This window comes from Anser anser, assembly GCF_964211835.1.
Source record: "Anser anser genome assembly, chromosome: 5".
NCBI classification, from domain to species: Eukaryota; Metazoa; Chordata; class Aves; order Anseriformes; family Anatidae; genus Anser; species Anser anser.
In genome coordinates this window covers 9,450,480-9,470,607 of record NC_139725.1, presented here as the reverse complement: position 1 = coordinate 9,470,607, position 20,128 = coordinate 9,450,480, and the positions used below count along the sequence as shown (strand labels likewise).

Here is a 20,128-nt window from a genome sequence, read left to right as displayed (position 1 = left end):
AGAACTTCATTTGTTTTACCCTTATATTACATGGATTTTTATTTAAATAGCCAATCACCAAGAAAAAATAAATTCTTATGACAATTTGTTATTCTTAGCTCTCCCAGAGAATTTGCAGAAATTGCTTACACTTAAGACTATATCACAGTTTCTCATTGTGTAGAGATGTAGTAACAGTATCTCACAGGATTGCTTCAAGGCATAACTGGCTAATATTTGGAGAAATTATTACAACCTACTAGCTTGTAAGAAAGATAGCTCAGTACTATATGTGCATATATAAAATACATACATTTTTTGGTGATGTTGCAGAAAATTGACAAACTATTAAATCAGAAACATCTACATGTTTCTATATGTTAAGTTTATGTTAAGCAAAAGTTGTATTCTATTTTGAATCCTTTGTTCTGCAAAACCATTGTACTTCTTGGTAAGGTTAGTGGATTGCATGAACTACAGTGATGGTAAAGCTACTCTGGTGAATCGTATTGATACAACACTGATAGACTTGAGAAGCTTACATATTAACCAACTCTACTACCACTCCCATGAACTGACTGAAGAATCCCAAAATCGCCCTTAGCTGTCACAATCACCACTTTTAAAGTTTTTTTTTCTGCATTTCCTTTACTTACTTTATTTCACATGCTAGTCAGGACGTATACAGTGACTGTTCAGGCTTTTTGATAGCATGAACATGAAGAAGTGCACTACGAATATTTCACATCAGGTATAATTTTCTCTGTTTCAATAACTTTCTTTTCTACTTGATTACATTACATCACTTACTGCCTACTGTGTTTTGTGGCTCCCTGCACAAATGAGCAGTCAGACATTTTGCTTCGGGTACAAGAAATTTTTATGAAAAACAGATCCATTATTCCAATAGATTTATGGGCTTAGAAACAGACAATTTACAATATAAGATTTTAAAAATTTGCTCTGATTTATGGCACTTAAATTACCGTAAATTCAACAAGTCTCTTGGATACTCAGTGTTCTTATGAGGAAAATGACTGTAAACTTTTCCTTATGTTGATTTCACAGGAAATGTTCAATACTACACATTTACTTTTACTGATACAGATAAGTCTGAAATTCATGTAAACTCAATATGAGTTTACATTTCTGTTCATTTAAAAACAATTCTACTCTCATTTCTGCCTCTTCCCACAAGTAAAAACATACTTTGGTAGAAAATGGATGAAATCAGCCTTCTGAGGCTACCTTTTTCTCCTCCACTTTTCAACGAAATGCAAAAGTTTAAAAATCACTAGGAAAACATGAAGGCCTATAATATTTATGTGAATAAGGATTCTACAGATGGAGCCTGACATAAGAGTGATTCAGTGGTGTGAGTAAAAGAGAAACTTCTCCAACACTTTTTACATGTCTGGGAATCTCTCTCATCCAGTATTTTTCTGATGCCGGAATGGCAAATATCCTTTCCCTTCCTCTGTATAGTTTGTACTTCTGTAAATATACATTCCAGCAATTTTCTTCTGATCATTGCACTGACTTCAGTGGGCATTGCATCAGGTCTTACTAGCAAAAATCCTTAGGCCAGATCCATAGAAAGTGTAAATACACGTAGCTTTGTTAGCTGCAGTGGAATTTTGCAGGTTAATGTTTTGATTGCATTTTCATGAGATTGTAAGCATCTGTACATGAATAAATATAAACAGATTTGTATAAATGCTTATAAAGTATCCGTAGAGCAAATTCTTGCCAAGTGTGATGGTAAAGTACTAGGGCGTTCTGTATTACAAAGGATCATTTCTTATGAACCAAAAATATGTGGGGTCATGTTAGGTTGCGAAGCTGCCATTGCATGTCCTTTACTTCTAACAAAATCAAAATCTAGGATTCAGTGGCTAAATGTTGAATGCCACAATGAATGAGTGTTTTGCAATTTGATGAGAGCGTGAGATAAGCCCAGATTTCTGTGGCTGAGTGATTTTTTTTTAGAGTCCAGTTTCAAAAGGTGCTATGTATGTTCAGTTTTACTTCAATGAGATATGAGGGTATAAAGTCAGCTTCTTGTTGATCTGAAATACGTACAAAAGAAATGCAGAAAACCTTACACTTTAATTGAAACCTTGGGAAATCAAGGGTCCTCAGCATCTTTGCAAACGATGGTTTAAGTGCCTCGGGCTAATGACAAAAAAATGGATTTCCCTGAATGGGTCTCCATAGTGTATTTCACATAGTGCAAAATCACCATTGACAATATTCTGGCCTATGGAGCTAAAAGCAATGCAAACCAAAAATTAAACAAAATCCAAAAACTGGTACCAAAATGGATAACCCCAAGTTTTCTGACTCATTACTTTCTTCCACCCCAACTGCCTACATCCTTCAGCTGATACTAAAATAGTTGGCATTAATCTATTGTTATGAATGTCACTGTTCTCTACAATTTGCTTAAGATTATATTTTTTGGAGTATTATAATTGGCAATTTGGCAGAGCATAAAGTATGAGCTAATGAGTTGAAAGAACAGACTGTACTTGCAAATTCAAAGCATTTACATATGAACTATCTGCAGTTTCTTCTGAAAATTTGTATTCTAAGTACCAAGTTCTGACCTCACTTGAAGCTCCACTACGCCATATTCAGCACAAAGAGTAGCATTTTCTGATATAGTAGTTTTCCCTGTGTATGAAAATATATAATATTTTGAGCATTTAACTCAAATACAACCTTAAATTTACTGATGCTCCACAACTTTCCCAGCACTGAGGAAAGTCAAAAGGTGAAGTTAAATGGCCCCCTTTGCTTCCTCCTCTGATCTCTACATTCAACACCACTTTAAAGGCTTTCTAAAGAGGTCACGATCATTATTTTGGCCCTGCTCTCCTGTAGAAGACTGCTGGAGTACACTCTACTCCATTTACACTTAATTCTTTCATTGCAATATCTCCTGTTCTGCCATTTAGATTCTGTGATGATAGACAACAATGTAAAAGCCTAAACCAGATAACATCAAATCTTTTTGTTTCTTATATCATAGAATACAGCTCTCCCTTCTATCAGCTGTGGTCAGGAAACTTCCACTGTACCCTGTAGACCATACTCTAACTTTTTTTAACGATTTATATATATTATCTATCTGCATACACTTCAAAGTATTCAAGTCAAACCTGTAAGAATTGTAAGTAGGATTTATACACGAATTAATGAAATACTTTTGAATTGTCTTTGTTTCTCTTTTTAATGATTAAGCAGTTCTGGTTTCACCTTTGTCTCCATAGCGGCAAGCGAAGGAATATCTGTGAGATCAGAGGGTTGGAGCACCTCTCCTACAAAGAGAGGCTGAGGGAGCTGGGGTTGTTCAGCCTGGAGAAGAGAAGGCTTCAGGGAGACCTTACAGCGGCCTTCCAGTACCAAAGGGGGTCTGCAGAAGAGCTGGGGAGAGACACTTTGTCAAGGAGTGTAGTGATAGGACAAGGAGTAATGTCTTTAACCTAAAAGAGAGTAGGGATAGATCAGATATAAGGAAGAAATTCTTTACTCAGAGGGCAGTGAGGTACTGCTAACAGGTAGCCCAGAGAAGCTGTGGATGCTCCATCCCCGGAAGTGTTCAAGGCCAGGTTGGATAGGGCTTTGAGGTCTAGTGGGAGGTGTCCCTGCCCATGGCAAGGGGTTGGAAACAGATAATCTTTAAGGTCCCTTCCAACCCAAACCATTCTGTGATACCTGGGTCCAGTCCCCTAGTGCAGCCAGCAGCTATGTTACGCTGTCTGTTGTATAAACTGATCAAGCTTCGTCATCAGGTATTATTTGGTCCCAGGACTTTTACTGTTTTTAGAAGATTATAATCTGACATCCCATATGCAGGCTTGGACTGTCAGAGAGAATTTAGATTATTTGGAGCGTCCTTAGAATGCATTATACAAATGTGCTTAAAGCTCTCCTTAGTCATTTCCAATATTCTGTTGCCATAAAAGCTTTCATTTGATTTGGAATATATTTAATAACGTTAATTATTGTTCTAATAACAGTACTTTATTTCACTGCTGAAAAGTGATTGTATAGTTACTACAATGAAATATCAAAGTTTTTGATTAGTAGTTTTCATACGGTTTAAACAGCAAACAATTATAACAGTATGTTTTCATTTATTTCAGTATTGTCTTTGTAGAAAATCAGTAGGTGCATTCAATTTGATTTAAATCTAAGATTTCTAAAATCCACAGTTGAATTAGTCAGGCAAATAGCTGAGCTGATTAACTTGCAAATTGAAGATGATAATTTTAATTATAGACAAGTTCATTATGGGACAATTTTTAGGACACATGGTAGTTAGGTGTTTATTTGCACAGGCATAGGCATTATGGGAGTCAAGGGCACAGGGGTATGAGAAAAGCAGAAATAGCATGTTCAGATCTTAACAACAAAATAAGTGCAAACATTAAATACGCTACATGCAGAGAAAGAAAATGTTGTGTCTTTGATATATGATGTTTAAAAGGGTTATAGTAATGGTATACAAAACAATGAAGGGCACAAAGAAGATTGACGACTTTTACCCAACCCATTTTTAAACTCAAGTAGACGCACTCATTTCATGATATGAATGGAGTTCAAAGGTAATAAAAATAGTTGTTCGTATCATAAATAATAAATGTCTATTGGTGCTTGTGTAGTGGTTAAACAGCCTCTATACTGTAAGTTAACACTGAGATCAAGAACTTCATAAAAACTAAAAAATGTCAGCTGCTTAAGGAGAATACCTATGTTTGGTGTTTTTTTTTTTATTATTATTTTTAATCCCAGGATAGGCTTTGGACTACTCTGCAAAGTCAAACTGATTAATAGAAGGCTCAGAACAGCATTTGTTATGAGCCAGCAGCAACACACAAACTCCCTGAATAAAATAGGATGTTGCTTAGTCTTTTTTGGTCATAGTATCATCTAAGAGGGATATATTAGTTAAGCAGCCTGCTTAACCATTCTACTATATCTTATTCTACATTGTTTTTCTTGTGTAAACAAGTCCTGGAAATCATAGGGAGAAAAAGTTTATAAATCTCTTATGGTGCAGGATTTACATTTATCAGATGTTGGTCATTATGAAAGTTAGGAAACGGTATTTGGCAAATAACAAATTAGGTACAGTTTGTTCATCTTTACGTTCCTCAAGTTTGCCTTTTCCTGGAAACATGAACGTAGGCCACTAGTCTTTCCCAGGTGCTACTGGCATCTCTACCAATACACTATTTTCTCCATTCATTTTCAAGAAATGTCATTACTATATATTTACTCTTCATAAATTTTCTAGAACTGTTTACTTGTAACTTAGGCTGGATTCTACCAGTGCTATTTAAAATAATATGAGCCTGTTATGCAGTATTGTGTTTCCTTTCTAATTGTAAGATGGGCTAAGCTTCTGATTAGGCAAAACAAACGGATTGCAATCAAACTCCTAATATGGCTTACAAGGGTAAAGAATAACAGGGCCTTTAGCGACCTCTGTTCATTAAAGGTTTAAGGGTGGTTCCTTTAAATGAATGTTAACATAGCTTTCCAATTTACTAGAGAGGGGAAACTTACACTGACAAGAAGACAGTGTTATGGGGGTGGAAAATATACAGGATCCAATCAGTGAAGCAGGAGGTGGGAGGAACAGCTGCTTCTTAAGTAATGACATATAAGTAATATTAGTCCCATTGGCTTAATTACATTATAACCTTAAACAACAAACATCTGTTTTCCATGTTTTCTTCCCAGAGGCCCTGACATTTCCAACATAACCAAACCTTCTTATATTTTTCATGATAAAATAGTTTGAAACAGTAAATAGTAGGAATGTTATTAGTATGAAATTACATCAACAAAAAGATCCATGGGAAAAGCATATCACAGTTTTTTTCACGGTTTCCTAGCCTCCTATATGCTACTTGCTTGTATGCTACAAAATGCAGAAATGAAGGATGGGGAAATAGTAGATTAAGATGAAGTATATCAGTATTTTTTAATTCCTGTCCTCATGAGTGTTTGGAAAGAACACGTACCTATGATATATGAGACATGCTTAACTTTCAGATCTATTCTGTTTCCAAAATAAAAATAACTGGTGAATCACTGTGCAAATCTCAAACATGTTTCTAAATACCATTAGCTTTTCCTTTCTCTCTTTGGTGTACCTACAAAAACAATTCATTCTTGGGTCTTGTGTACTTGGGGTATGATGTACAGCAGTGATAAAGGATGAGGGAATCTGCATAAGTCTATGTGCCATACAGGAGGTCTGAGCAAATCTTACAGGACAAAGACTTGTTTTATAGTAAAATCCAGTGTCCCAAAAAAATCTGTTTATGAGAAGATTCTGCTAGATATCAAGTGACAGGTCCCTAGAAATACTTAAAACAAGACACCTAGGTAGGAAGCGGCTAAGTAGAAAAGGTAGGCAAGCTGGGTAGTCTTGCAAATATAGTTATGCACTTGTCTTTCCATACAAATTTATCTAAAATCAAGATCTCGATAATGTTCAGTGGAATTTATCTACAGCGTGGGAAATAATTTTTGAAGGAGTATTACAAATTCAGAAAAAAAAAGGATAGAAAAAATATTTCAAGATGCTGTAAACTGCAATACATTCATGTATTTCAAGAAAGGTACAGCATGTATTAAAGATGGTGTTCAGGTATAGCATGCATTTTAATATTTAATGCAAAAATCATTAAAATAATGTTGTAAATTTTCTAGATTATTTGCATAGTACATACAGGGTTAGGTCTGTGTATACAGCATTTTACAAATCTGTGAGCTGTGGAAACTCACAATTGCAGATAAAATCTCAACCCCCAAACTCCAATAATAACCACATGCTAAAAAGATATTTGCAAACACTCCCACCTGAAAAAAATAAAAAAAAAATGAGCAAAAACTAATTGATGTCTAAAAAAAAAAAAAGAATACTATTTTTGTATAACTTTTTTTTTCATTTTTCCAATAAAAGTTAATACTGTGCTTCCTTGAGCGCAAAAATGCCTAATTCACATAATCACAGAATCATCTAGGTTGGAAGAGACCTCCAAGATCACCGAGTCCAACCTCTGACCTAACACTAACAAGTCCTCCAATAAACCATATCACTAAGCTCTACATCTAAACATCTTTTGAAGACCTCCAGGGGTGGTGACTCAACCACTTCCCTGGACAGCCCATTCCAATGCCTAACAACCCTTTCAGTAAAGAAGTTCTTCCTAATATCCAACCTAAACCTCCCCTGGCGCAACTTTATCCCATTCCCCCTTGTCCTGTCACCAGGCACGTGGGAGAACAGACCAACCCCACTCTCGCTACAGCCTCCTTTAAGGTACCTGTAGAGTGCGATAAGGTCACCCCTGAGCCTCCTCTTCTCCAAACTGAACAACCCCAGCTCCCTCAGCCGATCCTTGTACGACTTGTTCTCCAGACCCCTCACCAGCTTCGTTGCCCTTCTCTGGACACACTCGAGCACCTCCATGTCCTTCTTGTAGCGAGGGGCCCAAAACTGAACACAGTACTCGAGGTGCGGCCTCACCAGAGCCGAGTACAGGGGGACAATCACTTCCCTAGCCCTGCTGGCCACACTGCTTCTTATGCAAGCCAGGATGCTGTTGGCCTTCTTGGCCACCTGAGCACACTGCTGGCTCATATTCAGCCGACTATCAACCAAAACTCCCAGGTCCTTCTCTGCCAGGCAGCTTTCTAACCCCTCATCTCCTGGCCCGTAGCACTGCTTGGGCTTGTTGTGCCCCAACTACTTTGTCTACCTAGCAGTTTTCACAGACCTACAATAGATTTTGTTTTTAAATTGCTCTTTACATGTTATCACAAAAGAATATTTTTGCTGAGCTGCTGCTGCCATGACACTTGTCCAGGATAATACCACTGTAACTGGATGATCTTGCCTCAGATGATTTAGTTGTTTTGTTGAAAACGAAAGTTTAGTAAACAGCCATGAAAGTTTTCAAATTTAAACTGGGTCGAGATAAACATTCAAATGCAGCTATCAGACTCCATGGGAAAAAACTCAAATTTAGGTTCCCCATGAACACTGTGGCTTGAGATCTGTCAGCTTCCTCAGTTTTATTTATTTTTTTTCCATACTTTTAAAACATATTCCTCAACACTAAATGAAATGCCTAAAATCTGGAAATTTTACATGAGCAACAACCTAGTCTGCTCAAAATTTCTCTATAGCTTGTTTGATGTCATTTAATTCCTTAATATTGGAACTGGTCAGCAATGCTCCTACTTTGGAATTCAGTCCCCATTTGTTTGTTGTCTTGTGGTAGGTTGCTGTACTTTCTCTGGGCCTGATTCAAAGATGTTGCTCTTAATCCTGCAATATTTTCTTGGAGCTAGATGTTATTTTACAGTGTATGCTTAGATGTAAATAGGAAGTAAAAACTGCTGAATTGAGATACGTGCTATTTGTATTTTATGTCCCGTTACATGCAGTATATATAAACTGCTAACGATGGCCAGGAAGCCAGTTCAGGTACTGCATCACATCATCCACACGGCTCCTTGGTTTACTTTGGATCATTCCAAAGCTGGAGTTGGGAGTGCTCCCAAATGCTAGGATGAATGACAGTGCATCAAATTTAGCTTCCTCTACCTACACAGTCTTTTAAAAAAACTAACTCAGAATATTTAGCGCTCTCAAGTGCACCCTCTTGCCACTCTCTCGGTTCTTTCTGTAACCTCAGTTTCATGCAATAAAATCAAAACCTCTCTGATAATCTGCATTATTACAGACACTTTGAAATTCTAAAATTGCACAATAATAATTAGGACAACAGAGCAGCACGATGTGGGGATCAGAAGATAGCCAGGCCCAAAGGCTGGGCACCCTGAATTTTGGACAATCTACCCTCAAAGAGGCAACCCTTAAGTAGTGTAGATACAAATCTATACGCATTACTTTGTGGATAGATAGAGTTGTTTAGATATTTGAAATCTGTACTGTTGCGAATGTGAGGGAAAAACAAACAAAAAAACAAACAAATCCAATGTTGTTTTTCTGAGCTATACTTGCAGGTATGGGCAGGATTAATACAAGCATCTTATCTGTATCACTGATGATGTACATTGTACACATTGGAACCTCATTCTCTTCAAGTCTGTACCCAACTTGAACCATCACTTCCATTCATATTAACTTTTGTGAACAGTGAATCTTCCCATCAAACTCAAAATGTGTGCAAGGGACTTTGTCATCTTACAAAACTGCTGTGCCGTGGGTCTTAAAACACATTGTTAATAGAGGACACATTTCAATCAATCTGCAAAGATTGAGAGGATGTGATGAGAAAGATGGAAATAAGCAGCAAGGTGGCAGCAGCAGTGATTGTTTCTCCTGTTTGTGACTGTCTTTTGTGGAGCAGGGCAGAGGAGTGAGGTTTGGGGACCTCACTGCCACATCTTGAGAGGGTAGCCCAGAGAGATTGTGGATGCCCTATCCATGGAGGTGTTCAAGACCAGGTTAGATGAGTCCCTGAGCAATCTGATCTAGTGGGTGGCATCCCTGCCTATGGCAGGGGGTTGGAACAAGATGATCTTTAAGGTCCCATCTGACCCAAGACATTGCATGCTTCTATGATCTGTAAATCTCAGTTTCTGCGAATGTTAGCCTTGTCTTAGTTTTAAGGCTTTAAGAATCTCCCAATTTGTAAAGAGTTCTACAGTTCAATATAAAAAAGATCCAAAATTGTGTAAACTTTCCAGAAGACCATGTAGAATATTTTAGCCTGGCAAATAAGGCAATTGAATCTAGATTTTTCCTATTTACAGTCAAAACCCATTTTATTTCAAAATAAACAAACATGGTGCTGGAATCCTTACTCTGAATCAAACAATTATAGAAAAGCAATGGCAGAGGGGCAGTGAGAGGTCTTTTCTTCTCCCCTTTGTGCTGAAGAATGATCTATCCTGGTGCTCCTCAATCTCTGTTCATAGACTTGATATTTAACTGTACTATAAAAAAAAAATCTGCTATTTTTCTTACTCAGACTTTTCTGTAGGACTTCATGACTGGACAACAGAATTTGCCCATTGCTTTGTGCTAGGATAATTTATGAGTTTCCAAGCAAAGGACTTAACCATCTTCATTATGTAATGCCAAATATTCAGACAATAGAAGCTAAGCCTGTTGTCAAATCGCATTTTCAATTGACATTCTGCGAGACATTAGGAGTCACTACATATATCTTCAGTGCATGTGGGAGTCATGACATTAAAAATGACATAAAACTTATTATGCAGACAGAAAATAAACATTTTCTTCCCTTAAAGAATTTAAGATTGATGGATAATTACTTTGCTTGCCAAGGAGAGACTTCAGTGATCAGTATAAATCATAAGGTCATTAAATTGGTAGGGCAATGAGAGATAAATCAGTGCCCTGAAGATGACTTGTAATTGCTTGTTGCAGGATACATGGCTGAATGATATTTTGTAAAGACCATACTGTGCATCTATCTAATTGGGTTGGATGTGTTAGAGAGTCTATAACAGAGCTAGCTGAATAAGTCAAAGACCACCCACATATGAACCAAATGACTTACGTGTCTGTGGGACACTCAGGAAAATCTGTACTTACTGCTCTATCTCAACTTCATCAGGAACTTCCTAGGCTGCCTTAAAAAAGGATAGAGAAAGAAACAAAAGGTTGATGCAATTCATTTTGTGTAATGCTTCTAAAACCAATGATATGGAGACAAAAGTGACATGCAGTCATAGCGACAGCTATGCTATTTTGGAATGCTCTGCATGTACATATTTCATAATTGGATTCAAGTGACCAGAAAGTGACACTTCTCCCATAAGCAGTCAGACAGCTCTTGCAGCCAAATCTGATAAATCATTTGGAATCAAAATCTTAAGAAATTAAGACTTTGCAGTTTGTGACCTTTTAGTACTGGGGGTTTACAAATAATATATTCATAAAAATCAGCTTAATTAACATGTGCATCTGGAGAAAGGCACTAAATAGGTATTATAAAATTGAAATAAATTGTAGTACAGGGTTATCAGTGGGCTTTATAGTCTAGAGAATTGCCTCATGTCTGTTTCACAACCCGGGCAAAATGAATGTTTATATATAATCTCCATTTATTTTACTGTTTTCCCTGTGAATTCTGATTTTTGTTTTGTTCTCATTTAATGTCTACATCCAGATTTACTTCAGTGTCATTTTATTTTAACATACCTGATATTAGAGAAGTAAAAGGCAGGAATTTATTAAATGTTGTTGCTTACTCAACATGCTTACATTTAAGCAAATGCATTTGTTTGGTAAGGATTACAGCAATACATTTATATGACATTAGGGCTTAATCAGTGGCTAATTCCAGTTGTACTGACAGCTGTACCAATAAAGAAAAGACATGTTCCCTATGTTCAGATGACTTAAAGATTACAAATGCGAATAGTAGTCTGGGCAAAAGTGATGCATCATGGAAATAAAATTTTAAAAAGTGTAATTGCAATAGTTTTATTAGCTACATATAGCAGCTGTTGGTTTTTGTTTGCTTGTTTTCTTTTAGGTTTTGTCTTTCTTAAAAAAAATGGGATAAAACATTATGAAAAGAGGGGACAGCATGAATAGACAGATTAAAAAAAAAAAAGCTAGAAAGGCAGAAAGTGAGGACTACATATTTGTCCAGTAGACTGCTAAGAAGAGTACAGTAAATCTGAGATTATTTAATCAGAATCTCCCAGTTTTATTGCTTTCTAACTGAGAATAGATGGGGACTCGGAAAGAGTTTGCAAACACATGAGCATTAGAGACTCTTCAGAGTGCTTATTAAAGCCATTCACTGTCTGCATATTGCCATGGCTACTATGCAAGCATGTAATTCAAAGAGCAGTGAACATGGCATCGTTCAGAAGTCCAAACATTATTCTAGATTAAAACTGTATTGCCCCAGTCTTTATAAGGAGCCAAAGCTAAAACTTCATCAGAGTTCCTCCAAAGCTTACAAGCTGTTCAAAATTGAGATTCATCCTTCTGAATGAAGCTGGTCAGTATCTTTCTAAAACCAAAGTAGATGAATAAAACAACAGATTTATTTTCCACATTTTTCTAATGGTCGAATCCAGTTTTAAATTTCATTTATGTTTATATTCCATGTTAAAGCTTCGATGGTAAATGAGTGAGAAGCTCTGGCAAAATAGCTTGCAGTCTGTTGAATTCAAGGTAAATCTACTTGGCTGATTTAGAATGATGAACTCAGCTATCTGGAGGGTTTCACAGCTCTCTCAGCTTGCCTGAATTATGCCATGTTAGCCTTCAGAAGAAAATACAAATAATTTGAAATATGTGGTAACAAGTACAATTAAAAATACACTGCAGTGCCAACCATTGTTAGTTTTAACATGGATACTTCACTCCAGTAGTCACAATCTCCTAGTAAAACTAGTTTGCTGAACATAATGGAATGGTGATATTCTGTTTACCACTTGATTATACTCTATTTTCACTTACCCTTTGTCAAACCTTTTGAGTCATGACAATTTCTTTTTCCTGTCAAGATTAAAACAAGGGACATTTTCTTTTATCCATGAGTAACAATGAGAGAAATCGGCTAGACTTTTAGTAAGTGATGAACTTGTTACCTTTCTGCACTGGTTTCTTGAAGAACGTGTTAAGCTAGATTTTCAGTTGTGATAGTTCTGTGCTGTTACATCAAATCTGGTTATTTAAATATAAGCAAATAAAGTAGGGAGTCGGGAAGATAGTACACAGGAGAGGTGAACAGGGTAGGCCTCAGACATTTTAACTCTGAACTTTGTTAAATTACTGTATTTATGAAATAAATATAAAGGTTTAAAGATTTCAAGGCTTCAGTTGGATAAACTAGAGCCCTAGTATCTGCTGCTGTTCATTGCTCTGTAGCCACATCTTTGTATACAGTAGGGAAAAACAAGCCTTTGCAGACTCTTCCAAATAATGATCTTGAATAGCTTTCTTGGACTCAAACACTTTAAAAGTTTCTATTTTACCAGAACTACCCCCTTTACCAGGGACGTATATTCTTTTTTCAGCACCACTGGTGGACATTTTCATTTCCACCATCACCGTCTCAATAGCGAAGGGGAAGACCATAGGGCACTGAATTGCCACAGATTGGCAGTTTTACTTAAAGTGAATCTTCATGATGGTGTGTGATCTATGCTTCATATATTAGATAAAGAGATGGTCCTCCTCATAAGCTTGGATGCTTACGTCTAAAGGGTACAGAAGGTTAGATACCATTTTTGAGTCACCACCAATAAATGTCTTTGAGAACAAATCAGACATTTAGTTAGGGAAGTAAACTAGATCTTTCCTACCTCTGTTTTCCACAGTTCTGTGCTAGCCCCATGACATTCTTTTCCATGTTTCCTACCCTTTCACACTGACCTGATAAAAGAATTGCAAACATGGGAGATGAAATTTCAGTATTACCCAGAGCAGCAGATGGAAAGAGGGAAGTCAGAACCATTAAACCATTTCTTCTTTTATTCTGGGAATTAAAGTTGAGGATAAGAGGTGTTTTCCCTTGGCCAGGGAGGCAGAGGGAAAGGAGGGATAATGCCAGCTGCTCTGTTACCCACGAAAGCAAGATCTCACTAATTCGATGTTCTTTCCCACCTACATATAGAGAATAATTATCTCCTAAAAATATTTATACATCCATATTGATTTCAAATAGAACACATGCTTCCAAAAATGTAATAGAGAGATGTATGTTCCAATAATGAAGGTTATAAAATATTTAAATACTTCCTCCGCTTCTCTCAAGAGGAAATGCCAAATAGCGAAGAGGAAGGAGATTCCAACTTCTCTTGTTTTTAGTGTGAGGTTCTTATTCCCCTTTGCTTTATCACTCTCTGCTCCCAGAATAAAAAACTATTACTATTTTGTGATGCATATCCTGATCCAAACTTCATACATATGTATTGCCATATGTTTCACACATCATATGCTTTCCTTAGTTTCATTTCAGGTTCAACATCAACACTCTTTACCCATCACGCTTATATACACATACTTTGTTCATTTCACACATCTTCCTATGTTTGCAGAGTCAAATACAGAAAGAAGTTGAATTGACTAATATATCTTATGTGGAAGAAGCAACTCAAGCCCGTGTGTAGGCCCTTCTGTCATTCTTACTCGCTGCTTACTTAAAAAGACTAATAGAAGATATTCCCTGACTATATGAATCTAAACTATACTCTCTTGCCTGTGAAGGAGTGAAATTTCAGAGAAATTAAGAAAAACAATTATTTTATGTAAAGCACCAGGACAAAATGCAAGCAGATTTGAATATCCCTAGGCAGCATTACAAACTCCAATTTTAGATTCCTTGCTACCTAGTGGAATCCCTTGCTCTGCTTAATGCGGAGGTTACCCTGGGTACAGGTAGTTATTGAATTAGGGATCCTCCAAGGCCAACACCCTGGACATGGTGCAACCTAGAGCAAAGTCGCAGCTTGCTGCTGCAACGCAGGGTGCTCGAGAGAAGAGACCTAGAAACAAGTTTTAGACTCCAAAAAGGGTCTCAGGCTTTTTCAGGCAATCAGGTCCCAGCTATACAAAAAGAATCCTGCTTCTAAGGAGTGAATGACAAAGAAAATATGACAGAAAGGGAGGGCTGGAGGTGTTTGTTCTCAACTTTAAATTTCCTAAGAAATTACCAAGGAACTGCCTATGGACTTTTTGGATTTGAAGCATTCTTCTAAGATAAAAGAATGTGACGGATAAGTGAAATGACTGCTACAGAGGGCACACAAAGGATGTTCCCCTGGAATTTCAAGGTGGGATGGGTTTTGTTATTTTGTTTACTTGGTTGTTTTTTGTTTGTTTGTTTTTGTTGCTTTTGCTTGCTTGCTCGTTTGTTTGTTTTCCCCTGCATTATAGTTGAAGTCTGGGACTTTAATTTTATTTTATTTTTTTCACACTGTGATTTACCAGCCAGATAGCTGAGGAATGAGTTATAATGATTTTTTTTTTTTTAACCGGGAATGAGATGATATAGCAGTCTTTTTCCTAATTTTTGCTCTTAGCCCGCAATGACGTCATTCCAGTTTTATAATGTACTTGAAGCAGATATTGTGAAATAGCATTTCTTATTATGTTTAAATTTTACAATCTCCACTTACAGTGTACAAGAACATCAGCACTTGGAATTGTGAATGGTGTATAATAGTGCTAGGTATCTCACCAATGTATTTTCAGATCTTATAAGGGAATATTGTATGCGTTTCTAGACAGTGATCCTTTTGTTTTCTACTTTGCATTGTAGTTATGGCTATGGATAGGAAGTATTTACGTTGTGGATGCTTAAAAATGGTTACAAAATTAAGAGTTCTTTTCTGCTTTAGTGGAAGAATTTGGTTGGTTTCATGACTCGTAATATTTTGGATCCCAAACTGAGAGATCTGCAGTTATGGCGTTATTCATGGACAAGCTGACTTTTGGACCTTTTGGACATCAAAGAACAAATTTTGGATTATTTTGAAAATGTTTACAGTAATTAACATAACAATTTTAGATTAGCGATAACAGAATCACTGTTCTTACATATGAGGTGGCTTACCAAAATTTACTGGTGCAGGAGTTCTATTCTACTGATACCAGAGAAAAAGTAGATGGGTTTCACAAAATGCAAATGTCACAGTTCTCTGTGTGAGGGGCATACAAAATTTGGATGTTTTCATTTATATCTCTTTCATTCTTTGTCAAATATAATTCAGTTTTAACTGTGTACTGCAGTTCTATTTCAGTAAGTGTGAGAATGAGACATGCTATAATAAAGCTAGTAGTTTAGTGAGTTGAGTGCTCACCAGGAAAGTGGAATACCTTGGTTTATCTCCCTTCTCCAAATTCTGAGAAATAAGGAGAGCAGATAGTATTTCAACAACAGGGCTGCGAGATAAATTGAATGTACATTCACAACACTCTCAGTCAGTCACCCACAATGGTACTGATGTGTGGATGTGTTGTGAGACACCCAGTGCAAAAGACAGGCTCTAGAAATAGGTAGGTCAGGATCCCTTGTGAACGTAGGCCTGAGACAGACCAGAGAGCAGTTTGGTAGCATGAAGTCCACAGGCATCTCCTGACAAAACTGAGACTCTGAAGGAGAAGGTTTGGTGCTACAGAATTACATCATGAGGGCAGCAAAATAGTGGTTTCAGGAATCTCTTTTGTGCTTGAATGTGGGACTTGTCAAATGGTGACATTGTAATGTGCTGACTCTAGTAATACTAGAAAATTGTGTCTTACTGTTTTTAATGGGTAAATACTGTTAAAATAATTTAGTATCAGTAGGCTCAGGAAAGAATGAGTGCCACAACCTCCTGATCTAACAGTACAACTTCATACAGAAGAAGTTTATAAAAGGAACTGTAAGCTACAACTACCTCTGTATCTGTATTTGTAGTTAGATAGTTTTTCAAAGCACAACTGCCAGACTTGGTCACCCAGGATATCCCCTCATTTTTTACAACCCTGAAAGAAGCAAACATTGACACAGATAAAAGAAGGTTATACAGGGAATGTTTGGCGTATTTTCCTTGGCTATACAGTGAAGAATTATGTTAGTAGGAATAAGGCACTTAAATACTTACAGGTTCTTAGGATCTAAGTGGAAACGAATGTAACTTGCAAACAGTGATTGAGCTTTATTCTTTCTCTTCCAGAAAAATAGCTTTTACCCCCAAATGAAAAGAAAAGAAAAAAAAAAAAAGGGAAAAAAATCACAAAAAATTCTTCCAATAATTACTGAACCCCTATAAACCAGGATTGCACATGCTTAAGCACAAAATCACAATATCCCTTGTGACAGGTATTTGAGTAAAATTTGGAGGAGGAAGAGAGAAGCAAGCAAGCTTTTCTTGTATATATTTAAGAGCTAGAAAGGGAAAAAAATCTTCACAGGAAAAAGACAAACAAAAATACAAAACCAACTGTCATGGACAAGCAGCCTTTGAGGAAGGAGGTAGGAATTAAGTGTTGTGTTGTCTAAGGGTATAGCTGTCTTAGAAGGATCCTGCTCAGATCACTAACTTGATCTGCTCAGTGCAACAAACCCCATGGTATGGGTGAGAGCTATTTCCTTAGAATTCTGCAATATCCTGGTTCATCACCACTGTTAAACTTTGTGGGGGGAAGCACCTCACTTGACCTCTACCCTTTCAGAACCCTAAATATCAGAGGAAACAACCATTCATTTGGTATTTATACTGATAAGAATACTGCTTTATTCTCCTTTGACATTTATATACAGTTACATTATGGTTGTTCAGATAAATGTCAAATGAAAGGTTTCCAAATCTGACATTTTTTAATAGTATGCCTAAAAATGTTGTGGTCAAATGAAGGACTGTGATTCATGTGGCACTTAAAATGGTCTACCTGTCTTCTGCACACAACTTGAAGGCTAATTCCAGTTAAGCAGAGATCAGAATGGTAGCACCCAACCAGAAAGGAGAACGGGAGAGTTCTCTGCGGAATTAATCAAGTCAAAGCATAAAACACCATTTTCAATACCAAATTTACTTGTTTGTAGATATTTGATGTTTTGTGGGATTTTGATTTAGCAAATTTAGTAGAACACAGCAAGATACCAAAATCACCAATACATGTGCACACGTCACTTAAGAGAATACAAGAATTGCATTGTGTGGTTGAACCACAGTACAACTCTAATTCTAATTATTGTTCTTTATAATATTCTCACTGTCAAGATACTGGCATCCACAGTTGCCATAAAGGAATACATAGTTTGAAACCAGCTCATCGGAAAAGGACTTGTGAGAGTGTAGTTGCAGCTACATTTTTAGTTTTCAAGTATGTGTAGATGTACCAAAGACGGTATCTAGAGTCACTCCTTAGCGTTGCAACAAAATTCTAAAAATAAAATTAATTGAGAACACTTTTTCTTCTTTACTGATTACCTTTAGTTCAAACACCTTTTTGAAGCTAGGCAGAGTATCCTCAAATCAAGTCTCTTATGGGCAGTAATTTAACTTGAACGATAGAAGGCAGGAAGAGAGATCTTTCCACTTCACCTGCATCATTCTTCCAGTCTCTTTTTTCCACATCTTTTTTTTATGAGTAATCATATTGTTTTTAATAATACAAAGAAAATTTGCATATTTGAGATGAAGGAAGCTCTCTTCTGAACTTCTATTCATAAATTTTATTCTAAAGATGCAATTGATATTGTGAGCTCTAGATCTACCTTTTTAACAGCAATGTGTAGTTGATTGCGAGGTTTTGTCATATTAAGTCTCTGCTTTCTCTCTGTATCTCCATGGAATCAGGTATATAAAGGGAATTATTTCAGCTGTTCATGGGACATTTTATTCAATTATACATACCACCTTTTCCTGGCAGCATGCCTAGAAATATCTCACTATGATTCAAACAATGATCATTAGATATCATTAATTCCCTCCATGGAACAAGACAATAAGGAAAGTTCTGGGTAAGCTAGTTTTCATTTTCACCTAGTTCTATGTGCTTTTATCTCCTGGAATTCTCTGTTAAAAGGAAAAATGTCTGCTCACCACTGCCACCTACATTCCTCCACTGGTGTTATCAGCCATATTCATTAAATGGTCATAGGCCAAAAGTTCAACAATTTAGGCTCTGTATGCAGATTTCTTTATACAGTTGAAACTGGTTTGGGTCCAGTTTTTGTCTGAAACATGTGTTAGTCTTTAGGGTTTTGTGCCTGCTTTGGCACCTAACTCTTCCATAGACCCTGAACTTTTCACCATGCACTGAAGAAGTATAGACACCAAAGAAGCTCAAACCTCATACTATAGAGATAAGAAACTGATGCATAGCTTCAAAATGGCCACTTCTATTTTTTTTCATGAGGCAAAATGTTATAGCATACTTGTATATTACAGTGGCTATTTAATCATTTTACACGTTGAAGAGGAAACTGAAATCAGAATTTGAAAATTTGAAATTTGATTTGAAAACAATTATGAATTATAAAAATATATTTCTTTTAATGCAATCATAGATTTGAGTCTGAATCGATAGTATATTGAAACAGGCAGTATTCCTTTTACTGATATTTGTAATTTGTTCATGAAAAAGAATTTCACCCATCAAAAATTTTTAATTATATTGGCTGATCATTGCAGCATTGCAGATGTGAGCAAGCATAATGTTTAAAGGCAGAAAGAAAATCTGTATACTGTGGACTCGTTTCATCATTTTGATGTGTGTGCAGATGAATAATGGGGAAAGTAGAAGGGAGAGAACTAGAAAAATGTTAGAAAGTAGAATGATCAAACCAAGTAACCTAGTATTTGCAAACTGGTATTTCTTGCATATTTATCTTAAAGTTGAGGACATGACAAGGGAAGCAAACAAATCCTAAACATTTTATTTCATGTTATTTAGCCCGTGATAAATGAAAATGTATCTTGCAATTACAGACTAATCACTGGAAAAGAAATCTGTCATAATTCCAGTACAAAACATTTCCAGTGGGGGCCCTGATCACTATGACACTTCAAAGAACAGAACAAACCAGCTTTGTCAAAATAACATTTTTGTCATTTTAGATGGAGAGTTCTGAACTAGATAGATAGAAGATTTTGTCTGAGGTTTGTTGAATGTGGGAAGTCTGTGGAAAAGACACAAACTGAATTTGGATCCAGATCAGACTTAACCATTTTACTGTCGTTCTTTTAATTCCCAGAGCACTCACAGGACTTCCCTAAGGACATAAGATTAAAACTCAACTGTAAATAATAGGTGTGATTTTCTTAAAAAAGATTACTTCAGTTGTACTAGATGAAACATTTATGTTATTGAACAAGGAATTTAATTATTTGTTCTTAAATGCATGGATTTTTTATATTTTCTTAATCTTGTCTCACTCTGTTGTCACAGAAAAACAAAACAAAACAAAACTAAACTAAATTTCCTCTTAGGTTCAGATTTTCAGTATCATTTTACCAGTGCTGGCCAGAAGAGCTATCATATGGGAACAGACGTGCTCAAACTTCATGAAAAATATTTTAATTTTATTAAGCATAATAAATATAGCCATTCTTTTCATCATACAATTAAATAAATGTCAGAATTGGAAACACTTGTTTAGTGTTAATA

At 36.3% G+C, this 20,128-nt stretch overlaps 1 protein-coding gene across 1 annotated transcript in view; it reads left to right on the top strand.

Moving 5' to 3' along the window:
• The window catches only part of LOC310900663 (uncharacterized protein), a 252,722-nt gene that overhangs the window by 160,935 nt on the left and 71,659 nt on the right, over window positions 1-20,128 (top strand). The gene's annotated exons all lie outside the window — the stretch shown is intronic.